Here is an 18,624-nt window from a genome sequence, read left to right on the forward strand (position 1 = left end):
GCAAGTCCTTCATTAGTGGCCCCAAACTACAACCTACTGAGAAGCCGATACATGGAAGTGAAGAGTTCCCTGCGCTCGAGTCGGAAGCTCGGGACGTGGTAGCAAGTGACGTCGCTGCACGACCTGATCCGAGCAAGTTCGGCAACGGCCTCCGAGGGTCAGTTGGCTGTTCGATCTGCTTCTGCAAAAAGTGTCCATGTTCCTCAGCGACCAGATCACAGCAAGACTCGACAACATGGAGGACATCCTCTTGCCTTAAAAGAGATGCAGACACCAGCTACCGTGGCCAAGAGTGGGTCCCAGTCCCCGTCTTTTGTCGAAGTGGTGCGCCAGTGCGTGCAACAAAATAAGGGGCTCAAAAGCCGGAATCTCTCCGACCTTCTACGCGTTTTGTTTGATGTCCTGCGTTCATATAGCCAAGCGATGCAGCCTGGTACTTTGAAGAACTTTATACAGCTGGAGCTTTCCTTTGAGACCTTGATCACCGCCTTCGTAGAAAACTTCAACTTCAAGATGGCTAGTTTTATTCAACCTGTTGCAACTAAAACGCTAGAAAAATGCCGTTTATCATGCAATGGAACTGCGCTGGGATTATAAGTCGATTAGCAGAACTAAAATTGTTCTTGAAAGAGACCTGTGTTCCAGTACTGGCCCTCTCGGAGGCTGGCTTGCCAAGCGGGAGGTCTTTGCCGGGATACGTCGCCCACAAGAATTGCAGCATAAAGTCTTTTCCTGCAGGAAGTGCCGCCCTTTACATACGAAGGGAGATTCCTCATGTGGCTTTGAACGTCACCGATCTTTGCACCGACAGTATTGAGGTAGTGGCTGTGAGGATTCGGCTCGCCTTCCGAACTCTGTCCATTTCATCAGTTTACGTGTCCCCGCGGAAGAAGGTCGATATGGCTTTGTTCCTCCAGCAACTTTGTGACCGCTGCCCAGCACCCAGAATCATCTGCGGTGACTTCAACGCCCACCACCCTGCCTGAGGTGACAGGAACACAGATCCTCGCGGACGCCAACTTGTAGAAGTCATCGACAGTTAAGACCTGTGCGCGGCCAAAGACGGAAGTCCCACTTTCTTTCGGCCTCCAACCTCATCCACATCTATAGACCTAACCTTACATTCACCTGACGTCCGTGTGCAGTGGTCCAACTAGAGCTGACCGAATGGGAAGTGATCACTACCCGATATTTGTGTTTACTGTCGACTTCCACCTGCGTGGTCCTAAAATTTGCCATGTTGTTAATTGGGACAAATACAGGGAGCCCTTAGCCTGTGTTTCCGGTGATGTGACAGACAAAATGATTTATGCTAAGATGGCTGCTACCACGGCGCTCAAGCTACCTTATCATTTTCAGACTCCAGATTTAAAACTCAGGAACCTCTGCGCAGAGCGCAGAAGGGCGGAGCGACAACTTTTGCGGAAGAAGGACGACAGAGCCTTGAAGACAACTTTCAACAGGCTCCACTCTGCCATTAGACGTCATGCGAACAAGCTATGTAGGTCCCAGTGGGCATCCTTTTGCGCTAGTTTGACTGTTTTCTCACCGATAACGAGAATTTGGCGTGTCGTTGGCAATCTTGCTGGTGGCTCTCGTCCGAGTAAACCTTTCGAGGCGCTTGCATTGCGCACGCAGAAACATCTCGTGTGCTTGGCAGAGGAATTTGCGGATGCATTTGTAAATTCCAGACCAGGCATTCATCCTTGCGCTCTGCCTGCTACGTCTCCGTCTGTTATGGACGCCCCGTTCACACTTCGAGAACTACAGACAGCGCTCCGCAGCCTGCGGCGTAGCTGTGCACCAGGTCCTGATGACATTACAAATCAAATGTTACAGAACCTGCCTCTGGAACACCGGAAGATGCTCCTAACCTATCTCAATCGAGTGTGGGAGACTGGTGACGTTCCCCCTTCATGGAAGGTGGCTTGTGTAGTCCCACTGCTGAAGGCCAGCAAAGAGATGACAGACGCGGCCTCGTATCGTCCTGTATCGCTGACGTCGTGTGTGGCTAAGCTCATGGAGAGGATGGCAAGTAAGCGTTTGTCTTGGTGGCTTGAGGATAGAAGGGCACTACCAACATGCATGACTGGATTCCGCACAGGTTTAAGCGCTCAAGATAGCGTCATGGACTTGATAAGCCACATTGAACATCAGAGTCCTTTTGGACTTTCAACACTAGCTATTTTCCTAGACGTATCAAAGGCTTATGATAGCGTCCTCCAGAGCTCAATACTGAATAGTCTGCAGGTCATAGGCGTACAGGGCTATCTTTTGCGATTCATTCACTCATTTCTCAGTGATCGTAAATTTCGAGTGCGGTAAGGCAGTACAATGAGCTCCGAAAGGGCGGTATCGCGAGGGGTACCTCAGGGTAGTGTCCTGTCCCCAACGCTCTTTAATGCTGTCATGGCTGGTCTTCCCGCAAAAGCGCAAAAACATTGTAGGCATGTCCATATGTCGATATATGCAGACGACATTTGTCTTTGGTTAACCGGATATCAACACAAACGCTTAGCTCTATAAGCGCGACAGGCCGTGCTTTCAGTTAAAAGTTACATTCAAGGTGTTGGGTTGACTCTCTCGGTGGAAAAATCTGGCTTCGTCCTGTTTCCAGGTAGGGGACGACGGTATGCGCGGCTGAGCATAGACCTTGATCAGTCTTGCCTTCGTCAGGTTAACCACATACGTGTTTTAGGTGTCACTATTGACTCACGTCTACAGTGGCGACGAGCTGTGGACTCCATTGTGGCTTCACTATCTTCGCGTCTCAATGTGCTTCGTAGAGTTGCTAGTGAGCTATGGGGAAACCATCCAGCTTCAATGATCAGGCTTCACGATGCCCCGGTGACAAGTCGCATAATGTACCAGCTCCCTTTAATTTCCCCCTCGGTATCGCAGCTGGAACACCTTGAGGTTTTTGCACAGAATGGGACTAAGGAGGGCTCTCGGCGTTCCGCAGGCTGCTCCAAACAATGCACTACTGTATGAGTCTCAATCGAAACCTCTTCGGCTAGCCGCTTCACAAAGACTTTTGCTGCAAATTCGCCGCCTCAGAGAGACTGTTGCCGGGAGAGCGCTTCTACAGCGCCTTCGAAAGAGATCTGAGTCCCGACGTACTTGGCTTTAAATACTCTTCGTTCTCTGGGTCTCGACCTTCGAGATCGACCTAAGACGTTGAAGCTACCTTGGTCTTTTCCGAGCCTCGATTGTTCCTTGACAATTCCCCACGTTCGCGCTAAGCGGAATTCTTCTTAGCGACAATGCTTTCGCTCGTACTGGAACATCTTGAGACCGAATATGCCAGTCATCTTCAAATTTTTAGAGACGGCTCTGTGGACAAGGTCAGAGGATCTAGTGCAGCTGCTTTTCATATTCCGTCTTTGAAGTATGATTGGTCTGTTCGTTTTACTAAAGTCGTGTCCTCCACAATGGCCGAAAGCGTTCCCATTGATGCAGCTCTAAAGAAGCTACGGTGTTGTACGCCTCAACCTACTGTCATAATTACGGATTCAAAATCTGCCCTTCAAAGGTTAGAGTACGGGTTTCCCACTGATGCCTTGAGTCTTAGATCCCTACGTTTGGTGCAGAATCTACATAACAAAGGCTTCTCTATACGTTTTCAATGGGTGCCCTCGCACATAGGTGTCTTAGGCAACGAGATAGCAGACAACCTCGCCCATACAGCTCTCTCCGGGATTCCAGTACATGGAGTCCCTCATGAAGTCAAGCAAATGTTCAGAGATGTGGTGTTGTGCCACTTCAGTTCTTTGTGGAGCTCTCCTCATCAGCCATGTGTGACCAAGGGTCTCAAAAGGTACCAAGCCACTTTGCTGCACCGCGTTCGCACGGATTCTGTTCGTACGCCGGCGTGGATGTATAAGACTGGCCTAGCGTTGTCACCATTGTGTTCAACGTGTGGTGTGTGTGGTGACATAGAACATTACCTCTTGTGCTGTACTTTGTACAACGCGGAACGGGCTGCGTTATTCGGATCCCTCAAGAAGGCAGGAGTTTCTCACAATTCTCTTCAGGACATTGTTTTCCCGCGCGGGAGCCAGTCGAGTAGAAGGGATGCTTCTCGCCTTCTTCTACTTTACCTGCAGGACACGGATTTGGCCTCCACATGGTGACCTCAGGAGTGTCTATTTAGGTTTTTGCGGACAGTGTTTCTGTGAGTTCTATTTAAGTGTCGCTACGGTGGAGCAATTGCCGGCAGCAACTGCAAGGCTAATCCCACCGGTAGTTTACAACCACTCACACACTCAGACTCCAGAGGTATATTTAAGGTATATTTATAGCTTTTTGCTGGCAAGTTATTTTTCTGCTCTCAAGTTTAGTGCCAATGCATTGTGACCGCAGTGAAGCTATTTTTCAAACCCTGTTCAATTGTTGAAAATTACAACACAAACTCAGGCTTTGAATAGAGAAGACATTAGAAGCTCGTGAACCAGCCCACGAGACAAGTTGTACGCGCAGAGGAAAAGCTAGTTGTATGCGGTGATTAAATGAAGTAAAAGAAATATTACAACTTCATACGTGAGGCTGAAGCGCCACATTGTCCAAAATTTCATTTTCCAGTGCACTAGTACTACCTTAACACTTAATCCTAATATTAGCAATACTTATCTTTACTAATCAGGCGGTTCCTTGAAGGTGCCAAAAATCCCCGGGGACTGCAAAAAATCAAAGCAAATAAAAAGGAGTGTAAACACTAGGCTGAAATATACCGGGAGATTTGCCCGAAGGAGTTCTACAATTTTTAAAAGCAGACTTTTTGAGTTAGGAAAGCATTGGGATTTGGCGCATCAGAATACAACCAAGACGTGCAAACTAGCAGATGGGGTAGCTAGTCCTCACTCTTAGCCTCTTAAGTTACTGAGAAGCGCGTCTGTCACACTAACAAATATCCATTTATCTCTTAAGAAATTTGAAAACGCAGCTTGGCTCTGCGTTATAGTCAAAAATATTCTTCCTACATTGCGCCAAATTGCATGCGCTTTCGAAAAGCTTACAGCCGAAGCTACACGTCCAGCCAGGGCACGTAACTCTTACAACATGACAAAGTTTAGTGAGTGACAACCCCAACTGCGTCTGTGCTTTTTAGGATTAGTAAGATATGTCCAGTGGGCAACGTGAGAGGAAATGATTTTCTGTAATTCTAAAACTGATATTAATATTACAGTCAATAAAACGCCTCTCAATAAACAGGAAGGCAAACGAGGTGTAAGTTAGCTATTCAATATTAGTTCACCAGCCTACTAGTTACCTCCTTTTACGTCTATTCTCACGCGCTCCACTACTAAGAGTGATATGCCAAAAAACTCCGCCGCGGTTCCAAGTGAAAAAGCCTCCTATTGAAAACTGCAGATAATCTTCGGTGCAACATCCACCATGTGCAGCCTTCATTGCCTCAAAATTTTTAATTACGTTTTTCAAGGTGCTCTCATTAATTTTTGCTTCCAGTGTGCACGTGTTTTGACAAAATGATTGGTTTGTTTTAGGCGGTCTTAACGTCCAAAGCGACTCAGGCTATGAGAGACGCCGTAGTGAAGGGCTCCGGAAATTTCGACCGCCTGGGTTTCTTAACGTGCACTGACATCACACAGTGCACGGGCCTCTAAATTTTTGCCTCCATCGAAATTCGACCGCCGCGACCGGGATCGAACCCGCGTCTTTCGGGCCAGCAACTGAGCTCCGTAACCTCTCAGCCACCACGGCTGCGTTTTGACAAAATGAGGCTTATATGTGTTAAATTGCAGTATAAGCGCAGCTAAAGTCTTCGAACAATGCATTCAAAAATGTCAAATATATTCGGCTGTATTAATTGCAGCACTTACGAAGTCAAACGTTCGATTCAGATTCGGAGCAAAGATAACTGGCGTTCTAAGCAGCACTGACTGAACAGTATATAATGCATTTAAAAGCGCACATTGCCAGTTAGGTTTATCTCACCAGAATAAGTTGCAAAGCTGAAGCAGCAATACGACCGAATGAAGCCCGTAAAAAGTGTACCGTATGTACTTCTTAGCTGCAAAATTGCGGCTTTGTCTGGAGGCTCCACTCGGCGTCCATAGCGTAACTTATTTGAGACAGCACTCTGTCACTCTATCTGCTTATTGGCATTCATCGCAGTCGACGTTCCTATGAACTAAGTATTTCCAGGTAATAATTGGGTGTTATACGAAGAAAGCTGTGGCCTAATTTTACAAGCAGAGATCTTCTGCTTCGAACCGACATTGCGTTTCAGAAGTGCAACAGACTCAGCATTCCAAAAGCTAGAGGTTACGACGCTTCGGGCGTCACCGCAAAGCCTGGACACTATCGGAGTCGTGAAGGACGAACTCTTAGTTGTCAATCGGCTTCACAAAGCGTGGTATGCGTCTCAGTCTAACTGTAACCCTAGCAAACAAATGATGGTTTCCCTGGAAGTGAGAAATCTCTTATCCCCATTCGATCTCATACCACTACGGCAAACACGGATGACCTTCTCGCCCAACGAACACTCCTATGCTGCATCGGCGACACCAGATTTCTCTTAAATCAAAACTTTGAAAAAGCAATAACTGCCTGGACCTATAGGAGCAGATCGGACACCAAAGCAATACCGTCTAGAGTACCAATATTCTAGAAACACATTGTGCAGACTCACGTGACTAAAACGCACTTCTATACGACATACAACACACGACAAAACGGATTTTTGTATGACGTAAATCCCAAATCGAAGAAGAGCGGATGCACCACGCTGCCTTCTGCTGCGCGCACAGGAACACAAATGACGAGACGCGTCTCAAAGCTCCTAAAATGTAATCCACATCTTTCTTTCCTCTCCGCGCATTACCATACGTGAGAGGGAAACAAGTTTTTCGTGTTTTTCTCGCCACCCGCGTCCCCGTAGGTTATGAAGAAAAGAAATAAACTGTAGCTGGTGGCACTAAGTGGATCCTTCATGCAGAAAGAGACGATTCCCTGTAAGATTGATGAAGCCCAAATTAAGTTCAAGTACCACCATCGTTTAAATTAACGAGTATGCCGCATCCTAAAAAAACTGAAAATTTTAAAACTTATAAATAGTGCTGGCCAGCTTGCGATGGTCATGTTGCGCCACAGAGACCTATCCGGCTTCTGTGTGACAAAGTGGATTAGCTTTCCAGCTGCTTTGCGATCAGTCGTAAATCGGTCGACTGCACTGAAAGCCCTCTCAGTGAGAGCGCTAAGAGAAATTTACATTAATCAGCAAAATTTACCTTGTGTTGAATTTATAAGCCCACCCTTCAATGAATTTTAGCGAATGAACAAGAGACTGCAGTGCGAGGCCGCGGGCCCGGCCATGCTGAATGAGGATTTGGTCTCTTTTGTGAAAACGCTTAGCAAGAGGTGCAACCGCTCGCTAAGCAGAACTTGACAGCGCGGATTACATGTATATTACATGTATATTACAGCGTATATTACATGTCAAGGCATGCCTTTTGGGACTTCTTTTCATCGACAGCGTCGAGAAGTCTATCTTGTAACTTTTTTCTTGGCAAAGTGCTGCAACTTATCATCATCATCATCATCATCATCAGCCTTACTACACCCACTGCAGGGCAAAGGCCTCTCCCACTTCTCTCCAATTAACCCTATCCTTTGCCAGCTGCATCCACCCTTTGCCTGCAAACGTCTTAATCTCATCCGCCCACCTAACCTTCTGCCGCCCCCTGCTCCGCTTACTTTCTCTTGGAATCCACTCCGTTACCCTTAAGGTCCAGCGGTTATCTTGCCTTCGCATTACATGCCCTGCCCAAGCCCATTTCTTTCTCTTGATTTCTACTAGGATGTCATTAACCCGTGTTTCTTACCTCACCCACTCTGCCCGTTTCCGATCTCTTAACGTTACACCTATCATTTTTCTTTCCATGGCTCGCTGCGTTATCCTTAACTTAAGCTGAACTCTTTTCGTTAGCCTCCACGTTTCTGCCCCGTAGGTGAGTACCGGTAGGATTATGCTGTTGTACACTTTAATCTTGAGGGAAATTGGTAAACTGCCACTCATGATCTGCGAGAGTTTGCCGTATGCGCTCCACCCCATTCTTATCCTTCTAGTTATCTCCCTCTCATGATCCGGATCAGCTGTCACTACCTGCCCTAAGTAGACGTATTCCGTCACTATTTCTAGGCTCTCGCTGCCAATTGTAAACTGTTGTTCCCTTGCTAGGCTGTTGAACATTACCTTGGTTTTCTGCATGTTAATTTTTAGACCCATCGATCTGCTCTGCCTGTCTAACTCATTGATCATGATTTGCAGTTCACCTCCTGAGTGACTCAGCAAGGCAATGTCATCAGCAAATCGCAGATTATTTAGGTATTCTCCATTTATTCTTATTCCCAACTGTTCCCAATTCAGGCCTCGAAATACCTCCTGTAAACATGCGGTGAACAGCATTGGCGAGATCGTGTCTCCTTGCCTGACGCCCTTCCTTACTGTAATTTTATTCCTGACTTTATGGAGGACTATAGTAGCTGTGCAGTTGCTATATATATCTTCCAGTATTTTGACATAAGGCTCTTCTACCCCCTGATTACGCAATGCCTGTATGACTGCTGAGGTTACCACTGAGTCGAATGCTTTCTCGTAATCAATGAAAGCTATATATAGAGGTTGGTTATAAACTGCACATTTCTCTATCACCTGATTGATTGTGTGAATATGATCTATTGTGGAATATCCTTTACGAAAGCCTGCCTGATCATTTGGTTGATTAAAGTCTAATATTGCCCTGACTATATTAGCGATTACCTTAGTAAATACTTTGTAGGCAACGGATAGTAAGCTGATCGGCCTGTAATTTTTCAAGTCCTTGGCGTCTCCCTTCTTATGAATTAAGATAATATTTGCATTCTTCCAAGCTTCTGGTACAGTCGAGGTCATAAGGCAATGCGAATACAGGGTGGCTAGTTTTTTCTAGGACAATGTCTCCTCCATTCTTCAACAGATCTGCTGTTACCTGATCCTCCCCAGCTGCTTTTCCCCTCTTCATTACTTCTAAGGCTTTCTTTACTTCATCTTTCGTTACTGGCGGGATGACGCATTGCTGTGCACTGCTTTCTCATTAACGCTCTGATTACATTGGCTACTGTGCAGGTCTGTGTAGAACTCTTCGGCTCCGTTAACTATCTTATCCATATTGCTAATGACATTGCCCTGCTTGTCTCTTAATGCATACATCTGGTTTTTACCTATGCCTAGTTTCCTCTTCACTGTTTTTAGGCTACCACCATTCTTTATAGCATGCTCGATTCTCTCCATATTAAACTTTCTTATGTCGGCTACCTTGCGCTTATTTATTACCTTGATAGCTCCGTTAGTTCTATTCTATCGGTAGGGTTAGATGCCCTCATGTTTTGGTGCTTCTTAATGAGATCTTTCGTTACCTGAGGTAGCTTACCGGTATCCTTTCGAACTGTCTTACCGCCTACTTCTACTGCGCACTCCGTAATTATTGATGTCAGATTATACTGCATTGAATGAACATTAAGATCATCTTCCTCAGTTAAAGCCGAATATCTGTTTTGCAGCGCTATCCTAAACTCCTGAGCTTTCCCTCTTCCGGCTAACTCGTTAATGGTCTTTTTCTTCACTAGCTTCTTCTGTTCCCTCTTCAAGCCTAAGCTAATTCTAGACCTTACCATTCTGTGGTCGCTATAACGCACCTTTCCGAGGACGGCTACATCCTGAATGATGCCAGGTTTAGCGCATAGTATGAAGTCGATTTCATTATTAATCTCACCATTCGGGCTCTTCCAGGTCCACTTCCAGTTTTCTCGTTTGCGGAAGAAGGTATTCATGATCCGTAAATTATTTCTATCCGCGAATTCGACTAATAACCCTCCCCTGTTATTTCTAGAGCCTATCCCATAGTCACCTACCGCGTGGTCGTCAGCCTGCTTCTTTCCCACCTTCGCATTGAAGTCGCCCATCAGTACAGTGTACTGCGATTTTACTTCATTCATTGCCGATTCTATGTCCTCATAGAAACTTTCAACGGTCTGGTCATCATGGCTGGATGTGGGTGCGTAGGCCTGCACTACTTTCAGCTTGTACCTCCTATTCAGCCTAATTATTATAGCTGCTACCCTCTCGTTAATACTCTAGACCTCCTCTACGTTGCCAGCTATATCCTTATTAATGTGGAATCCCACACCTAGTTCTCGTCTATCCTCTAACCCGCGATAGCACAGTATGTGTCCGTCCTTTAGTACTGCATACGCCTCACCTGTCCTCCTATCTTCGCTAAGCCCTATCACATCCCATTTAATTCCCGCTAGTTCCTCAAACAGCATTGCTAGGCTAGCCTCACTAGCTAAAGCTCTAGCGTTAAACGTTGCCTGCTTCAGATTCCAATGGCGGCCTCTCCGGAGCCAGAGATTCTTAGCACCCTCCCCTGCGCCACAGGTCTGACCGCCGCCGTGGTCAGTTGCTCTGCAGCCGCTGGGGACTGAGGGCCGAGGGTTAATTGGTTTTATCATAGAAGGTTGTGGCCAAGTACTACACCAGTACTACACCAGGGTGGCCAAATCCTGCTCTGGTGAGAGAGTGCTTTGTCGGTTCTGGTTACCGAGATAAGGTCGAACTCCGGGCCTGGTTATGCAATTCCATCGACACGCGTATTTTTTTTAACCCGGTGGAGAATTGCGCGGCACCAGGATTTGAACCCCGGTCCTCTTGCACGCGAGGCGGACGTTCTACGTCTACGCCATCGCTGCGTTATAGCATGCAATAAAAATTTCCTGATGCGGCTTCGTGCGAGCCTCAAGCTTCTGAGCAAACTGCCGCTCCTCTAACCAAAAAACAATGTACTGCATCGATTTCGTGCATCCCTCATTAGAAGCTTTTATAGCAAGCAATCCAATTTCTCCACTAGAATGTGAGTGTCGCCTGTTCTAAAAGAAAATCAGCGATTTGGCAGAGGCTGCCAGGTTCATAAATCAATTCTTGGTTAGTAAGAAAAATGGAAAAAAAATGTTGCTGACAAGACGACATTCCCATTGATCTCTGAACTGGTATTTTGTTCGCTTTGACTCCAGTGAAAAACTCCGCCGTCAAACGAGTGTTCAGACAGGTATCGCTCACTAAACCGTCCAGCGAACGAGAATGTCTAACGAATAGTTGGAAGCACTCCACCATGTTAAGTTTCCTGGAGAGGAACGGACGCTGCTGAAAGGATTTGAAACCAGGCCATGACTTTTAGAGCGAATGCTCGACACGATGCAAAACTCGAACTCTGATTCCATGTCTCCGGATGACATTGACAAAAACCTTGTTATGAATACCATAGCAAAAGTGCTGCTGTAAGGTACATAAGTTGTACCATTCCTACAAGGTTCACCTCGAAAATCTGGGTCAATTGTGTTTGACCATTGAACTTGACCTCTGGCAACCCCCAAGATTTCGCCCACCGTCCCTCGAAATTTGACCACTGCCGTTTAATAAAAAACATGTCTAACCACAATTCAGTGCGCCTGACACGATCGCGGGCTTAAAGTTTAGACAGGGTCACTTCCAAATTTTGGTTCCGGCCACTCCCGAAATTTGACCAACGCCGATTTGGAAAAAAATCGTTGCCAAACTTAACTCAGTGTTCCCGACACAACGTCCAAATTTCGCCCAGGCCATTCCTAAAATTTGGACTTAGCGATGTGGGAATGCTTTCACAATGTATCAGGTTTAACCAACTTAAAACGCTCACAAATTTTTCCCCGTTGCAGCTACAACATTGTGTATGGGCCATGCAGTTTCGCTTCCCAAACAGCTCATCATGTTTTACATCCCTCTCCAGCCATCTTCCATCTATTTTCCTAGATTTTGTACTAGCCGCCATCAATTGTACTAAATTTTTTCTTGTAATTTATTTGTTTATTCTGTTTAGTTTTGTTTTGTTCAAAAAAATTGTGAGACGTGCAACTATACTGAACGGCGACATGCACTCAATTGAGCAGAGGGGATTTTTTGCGGTAATTTTTTTTACTCTATATGGTTGTTCGTTTTTGAACTTTTTCTCTTTGAGAAAATAAAACACGACGTTCGCAATGAAGACTACATTTTACTTATCATGCATTCGCTTGTATGCATCCAACATTGCTGCACTCTGCTCCAGCATATTCTGTCCGATGCGCATGGCCTGCGTGGTATTGCGCGCGGGCCGGAAAAACTGAGAAAAATCATGCCACGTGCACAATCTCCGAGATCATGCGTGAGAAAATATATGTAATATATTTACTGAAAGGTAAATATATGATGAAGGTTCTTGGTTATTTTCAGGCTAGCTGGAATTTTCGCTTTAGGCTTAATTTCGGCTCCTATGGATACCAATTTTTCCACCTGTGGTCAGAGTGATCTGGCAACTCTGCGATCCCGTCAATAGCCCCTAAGCCTTCACAGGCAGAGAGAGAGAGAGAGAGGAAGAACACTTTTATTTAGGAGATTAATTCGCAGCAGCCGGATTGTCGTGGCCCCTAGTCCAGCGCTCCTCTGGCGGCGGCTGACCTGCGGACTAGCTGGATGATACAGGATGATGCTGGCCCAGGTTGTCGCAGCTTAGGGTTTCCTCCCACTGCTCGTGTGTAGGGTGTGACACTATAAACTTTTCGAGTGGTTTGTCCTGGCATTCCCAAAGTATATGTAGAGCATGGGGCTTGCTCCGCGCCAAGAGCCATAACTTTTATATTATGTGGGTCAGATCTTGTGCAAAATGTGAAAACTATGATATGTGCTCGTTTGTATTGTCCTCCAGTCCGTGGCATCTGGGGAGGTCAATTTTTTGTGTGGCGGTGAGAAATGTCTTCTTCTAACCTATGCTGTTCTAACCTTCCGTCATAAGATCCTAGGAGAGGGGTGGTGTAGGGATGGGGATCCGCCCTGTTTGTGAGAGCTAAGGATAGACCATTCTCTACCTTCTACCTTCACGGCCAGCAGATTTGTACGCGCAATTTTTCCTTTCAACTTCCTTGCAGTTCGATTAACTCCCTTCGGCATCATCACACTGCCCTGGTTGTGGTGATGCCGAAACACAAAAGCATCTGCTTTGTTCATGCATAACAATGTGCAACAATGCATAGCACGGTGTTTGAAGGTGATAAGGAGCGCTAGCGCCCTTGCTTTGCTTTTGATTAATTATGCAAATCGCCACAAATATTTTATGCGGTCAAGTTTTGAGCAACAGACGTTTCCGTGTTCCCATTCAAGTTCGAAGTTCTAGTAAATTAGCAGCATCTATGTCAAAATCTCTTTTGCTCCTTTCGAGGTCAATAAAAAGAACCCAGACACAGTTTGCCCTGCCATGAATTCCGCCGCAGGAAACAGGAGAGGAAATGATGCAAGCATTTGTTGTGAACATTGCAACCATTGTAAAACCAATCACATGGTAGCCCAGCTATTCTTAGCACAACAACGATGGGGTTCACTGCGCCACATCCACTGTCGATGGCTGTGGCTCCCACACAAACACTGCCCATGTCCGCTCATCCCTGTTTTCAGAAATTGTTCAATTCTTCATTGCCAACTAACGATGAGCATGAAGTATATTAAATATAGGCAATTGATTGCAATTCAAAATTTGCAGCTGGTGGTTAATGACAGGCATCTCTGTTTTTAGAATTTCGAAACCTCAATTATTTGCGCCGCTGTTGCTCTAGGAAATTTGGCTCGAACGCGCCAATAGATATGAGCTTTCGAAAACCATGCAGGCAATGAAACCTTCGCAGCGCACTATACTCAAAAAGCCAAATTTTGTCGAGCCACATCCTCAAGGGTAATTGCCTTTTATAAATTCTAAAAGCTGTTAGGGATAATATTAAGGACTGACAACAAATCTGTGATCCCCCCTCCCATAATCTGCGCACTTTACTTTAACAATTAAGAAGTTAATTATTAAATTTAGTAAACTAGCTCGCTATATTAGACATTTGAAAGGATTTCTGCAGCCCGCCAACACTGGTAATACTATGCTAAAAAGCCATATTTTTGCCCAAAAAAACACAAATTTATTTAAAATTACTTAAGACTTCCCTTAAACACCTTGTATTATACGAACAATAGATTCCACAACTGATTTCAGAAAAATTACTACGTCGGGAGAGTGTAGAACACGGCTTTTCTTTCCAGGGGAGATTCCACGGCCTCTTTAACCGAGAGACGTAAAATTGATTTTCATTCTGTTTCGCGAGAAACTTCTAGAAGGCGAGGACGTTCATGTATGCACTATGTGAAAAGAAAGGTATAAACACTGGTAGTTATCTAAGATTTATGCATTTCTAACGAAAAGTCTAAATGAGGCGGCGCTTGCTTTATCTTTATGAAGTCATGCTACAAAACCTAGTGAATGAAAATTTCTCAAAGCAAAAATTAAAACATTCCATCAAACGCGCACTCAACCACGTCCGGAACGCTCACTGGTGCCCACGGTGGACAGTCCAAATCCAACCGCCACCCTGCGTACAAGAATAAGAAGTTATTGTTGCTGCTAAGCTTCTCACTATGCTCTTGGCTTCTAAGCTAAGAATCATGACTGTTCATTGAAGCATATTGCATTTCAGTAACGTTTTTGTTTACAGAGTGCTCAAAAACAGCAGCAAGCTGCCGGATACAAGTGCCGAGACGCAGACGATGCAATTCTTACAGTGCATTGGGCGCAATTTATAGCACACCTTATATTTTCTGGTTGACCTCTTTCTGCAGTTAATCTCTCTATAGCTTACACTTCCAATACATCCTAAAGTTTTCCCCACCTGCTTCCTTCCACAGACGGTAGAAATATCAACAATTTGTCGAATATAAAAGGGCACCATATATTTGTATCACTTAACTGTTCTCAAAAATGGTCTTGTTATGGAAGCAAACGGAAATGGAAGGGTGCTTGCAAGTGTAAGTATGCTATCCATAGTCCGCTTCGGCTATCTTCCGGTACGCACTTTATATCTTGGCAGAGGTGAATCTGGAATTCTTGAGCATAGGGACACTTGTGGCGCATGGCTCGAGGGTCCCACAATCTACCAGCAAGTTACCGAAACAGTGGAACGAGCGAGATTGTTCCGAAGAAAAGATTCAGAAAGGGTGCTGTTTCCTGCATCATGCTCAATTTTGACACACAAAAAGAAGCTTGTGTGCTCGCATAATAGTGTACAGTCTGTTTTGCTGGGGAAACCTGTTTGTCGAGAGGTACTGTTGGGGACAAAAGCGCCCAGGACACGCAATCGCTTTGTTATCAGCCGCTTGTTGCACATAACACTTGTGGAGATGAAACACACGCCTTGGACAGCGTAATGCGTGCTAGCGAAATCGGCTCAATAAAAACGCACTTCACACCTATCAGCCAATATCATCAGTTGCGTGTCCTGTACAATTTTGTCCCCTATAGCACACTCTCGCTGAACCCACGCTTTGAAGCGCCTATCATAACAACAAAATCAAAATGGTGCCGCCTGATGGCTTTGAAGTCATCGTCCACAATTCTCTACGAATTTTGGCTGCGATATTTGCTTTCCAGTGATTGTTCCACACCTCACGGATGGTATCATGCCTGCTGAAATTCTGGGAACTGACATTGCCTTGCTACGTCCCTATGGAGACGAATTGCAAACTATGATTAATGAATTAGACAGGCAGAGCAGTAGTATATATACAAGAATTAATTATGCAGAAAACCAGAGCTATGTCCTCAGTCTCGGAAGGCGGCGCCAGCTTGCAAGTGGTGCTCAAGTGCAGGAAGTAGTAAGGGAACACGTGTACTTAGGGCAGATATTGACCGCTGAACCGGATCACGAGTGTATAATAACAGAAAAAAGAAAATGGGGTGGAGCGCATTTGGCAGGTTCTCTCAGATCGTGAATGGCTGTTCACCAATATCCCTGTATAGTAGAGTGCATAACAGCAGCATCTTACCGGTACCCACGAATAGGGCAGTAGCGTGGATGCTAGCGAAAAAGGTTCAACTTAGGACAGGCGCGTGTCATTTAATTGTCAATAAACACGGAAGTTACGATTTTGGAAAAAAAAGCATATTCGGGATAAACAAGTTTCCTGTCTGAAAATTTCATGGCCTAATTCTGATTTCCAGCCACTAAAATATCTTTATACTTCGCGCCAACAACACCCGGCGATTTAGGACACAGCGCCTGTCGCTTGCCACGACCGCGTCACCAATGGCCGCCATCTTGTAACTGTTTTAATGCTGGCTCCTTTACCCACTACTCGGCACTACTGACTAATGTTAAAATTTTGTTGAAACGTCCTGAATCCGCTGTTTTTAAATCCTGTACAACGACCTCAGTATGGCGGGCGCGCGCATTTAAAATTCGATTTCCTCAGCTTCGTGTTTTTCGCCAAGAAGACTAGCCTTACGGAAGTTTTTGGTATGTTTTCTGCAGAGGAATTGCAACGATCTCGCACCGCTGAGTTCAGGAAGAAATAAGCAATGGAGCTGTTTCGCCTTCGTTTCGCTGAGTGGAATATTTCAAACTTTGGGAGCAATAATGTCACCTAACTACACATCATAATTATGGTGTTTGGGGGAAATTTAACATTTTGTAATGATGATATACTTGAAAAACAATGTAGTTAGGATAACTCAAGACGACAGATCTTTGGCTGCAGCTCTATTTCAATCAAACCCAAAAAATAAAGAAAGTGTCTTATCGACCCGTTAGAAATACACTAGTTAGTATTCAGGTATTTTTCTTATAAAATGGGAAATAATTCAGACAAACTGAAACTAAATATATTTTTGAAAACAGAAATAACGAGAATATGCACGCACCTAATTTCAATGTGAAATATCTAAGGACAGCGCCGTGCACTCAGGAAACAAAGATGATAATTGTAACTATAAGACACTGGAAGTGGGCAAAGTGTGTCAGGGAGCAAACACTGGTTAATCACATCAGGGTCGAAATCAAGAGGAAGAATTGGGCTTAGGTAGCACATGTAATGCGAAGTCAAAACAACCGATGGTCCTTAAATAAAGGTGCACTAAAGAGGAATCCAAACACGTCTTCTTAGCGCGGGAAATCGATCAACATGTTCCGAACATTCTTAGAAACCTCCAAATATTGTCTTGTGCGGCCGATTTCCCTAATTTAAATAACAATAAACGCCGTCACTCACGCCTTTTTCTGAACTCCACACTGAAGGTAGGAGGAGTCAACCAAAGTGTGGAGTGCCTATCAGCCAGTCCTGTGGCGGCTTCGCTTTCGCTTTTCTTTAAGGGTTTAGGTTTCTGTAAAAAAAAAAGCTTTCAATCGCAGACAACAGAACCACAGGTTAGACCCGCGGAAATAAAAATACGCCTGGACAATTTGATTGACGTATCAATCCGCCGCTGGCAGTGCGGCAAGCCGCCACAGGACTGGAAGCAAGTGTACGCGTTGGTTGACTCCTCCTTCCTTCAGCTTCGAGTTAAAACAAAGGTGGGGGTCGGGACATTTAATCCGAATTTAATTAGGGAAATAGCCCGCACACTACAATAATAGAGTTTTTAAGAATACCTGGAACGTGTAGATAGAGTTCCCGCGGCGAAAAGACGAGTTCAGATTCCTGTTCAGTGCACCTTTAAGGGCAACAGACTGGATTCCAAGGGAACGGACGCCTTGCAGGAGGCAGCAGGAAAATAGGTTGGCGCATGAGTTGAAGTTTGCAGGGATACGGTTTCCGCCACTAGCACAGGACCGTATCAGGTTCAGCCAAGATAAAAGTTTTTTAGCCCCGTTTCAGCTGTAACATTTTATATAGGCCAAGCACTCGGAGCTCCCATTCAGCTCAATTTTTTACATCTCTCTGTAGCCTTCTCGCATCTTTTTTGCTCGATTTTGTGCTGGGCTCCATCGATTATACAAGATTTCCTCTTGGAATGTATTCCTACACTGCGTTTTGTTTTGTTTTCTTTTGTTCAGTGAAATTCCCGTCACTGAACGGCAGAATGCATACCATTCCTCAGAGGTTTTTTTTGTGAATTGCTTTTTACTCTAAATAGGTGTTCTCACTTTGTGAAATTTTTTTTTGAGAAAATAAAACAGGACAGTTACAAAACCGACCGTATTGTCTTATCGTGCATTCGCTTGTATGCTTCCTTTGCTGCAGATTTAATTGGTGCAGCTATGCTGTCCGATGCGCATGGCCTCCGCATAACCTCAGCGCGCACCATCTCAGAGGCCATGCGTGGGAAAAAATATGCAGTAACAGTTGAGTTTCCTTCTTCAGGTGGCGATGAGAGGAAACACCTTGTTGATGATGAAATCGGGGCTTCTTGATAACCCGGTGGTGTTAACTCGAAGAAAGAGGAAGGTTAACTATTTATTTACAACATAAATAAAACAAGAAGAAAAAATCGAGGAGAAAACCATTTACATGACTAAATCCTTGATCAGACGACTTCAGCCCTCGTTCACCCCTGAGCACTTGTTCTTAAACCCTCTGTCTCTGCCCTTAGTGGGGAAAGCAACCAATAAGATTACAAGCGACTCACCTCACCAATCAGTGGTTAGGAAAAGGAAAATAAGGTTTCCGCCAAACTGATCACAGATTGGGGGATGAATGGTGATATAAACATTTGGGAAAGGAGAGGTTGCAATCAAATACACAAACAACAC

This window comes from Amblyomma americanum, chromosome 1 (assembly GCF_052857255.1).
Source record: "Amblyomma americanum isolate KBUSLIRL-KWMA chromosome 1, ASM5285725v1, whole genome shotgun sequence".
In the NCBI taxonomy this organism is placed as follows: domain Eukaryota; kingdom Metazoa; phylum Arthropoda; class Arachnida; order Ixodida; family Ixodidae; genus Amblyomma; species Amblyomma americanum.